The following is a 1180-nucleotide window of genomic DNA, read 5'->3' as shown; positions in this document are numbered from 1 at the left end:
GGAATGGGAGGAATTAATTCTGCCTAGAGTGGGTGCAAGAAGGAGAGGGTCCAGGAAGGTGATATTTGAGCCAGGCCTTGCTGAGTGAGCTTGATTTGGCCTGGTGAAAAATTGGAGGGAGGGGTGAAGTGGGCAGTGCAATCTGCTAGACGAAAATCTACATATGCCTAGGAATGATTAATAAATAACTAGCTGATTAATAAATTATTTACAGACAATAAGTCAATTAATCAAATCGATAGTAGCTCTGCTCCCCTCTTGAGAACTCTTGAGGTGGGGTGCGGGGAGCAGGTGAGTTGGGTAAGGAAGTGGTCCTCAGCCACCCTGGGGAAAATGGGGCCCACAGAGAAACGGAAGAAATGAAGATACTTGTATTTGTCCTACACCTTCTGTCATCTCCCCACCCCCAATCCCGGCCCTTATCTTTGTTTTTCTACTGCTGCTCATAGTCTTAGCCTGGCTCTTTGTCTCTCCTTTTGCTAAAGACTGGAAATTCCTTGTTCTCAACGGAAGGGAGTAGGAGGGGAGCTGGGGGTGGTAGAAGTAGGAGGGAAGCAAAGAACAGACATTTCAGCAGCTCGGGCTGCCTGGCCGCCGGGGCTCTGCCGGCCTCTGGCAGGGCTTGACAAGTCAGTGGTTTTCTTAACGTACATATTTTTAAATCCACACATAGTGACTTACAAACAACCCTAGATACAGAAACACAGATACACAAGTAGATGTTAAAAAACACATAAATACATAATCTCGGGGTACAAAGGCACAAACTGGCAACAGCACCTTAAATTTGCTTAGCATCTTACAGAGTTTGTATATACGTCCTCTCATTAAAACCTTACGACAACCCTGAAAAACAAGATATAAACGCTCGGGACTGCCACTCTCACACACAAGTTCGCACCCAGATAGACCCCTTCAGAGTCCCCTAGGGGAGTGGGCAGTCCCGGTCAGTGTCATTCTTCCCTCCCTCCTCCTCCTGTGGCCTAGTTGACCCACCCCAGTCCAGTGGAGTGGAATCGGCTCCTCCCTCGTCCTCTCTCCTGGGCGGGAACTCAGGCGTCCCGCGCCCTGTCGGTAACTGCCCCTTTGCTTCACGCCCTACTCCGCCCTCTGCCCTCTTCCCCGGTCCAGTGTGTCCCTCCGGAACCTGGGCTCAGCACCGCCCCAAGGGGGCTGGTGG

This window comes from Desmodus rotundus, chromosome 3, assembly GCF_022682495.2.
Source record: "Desmodus rotundus isolate HL8 chromosome 3, HLdesRot8A.1, whole genome shotgun sequence".
NCBI lineage: Eukaryota > Metazoa > Chordata > Mammalia > Chiroptera > Phyllostomidae > Desmodus > Desmodus rotundus.
This window is presented reverse-complemented; position numbering follows the sequence as displayed.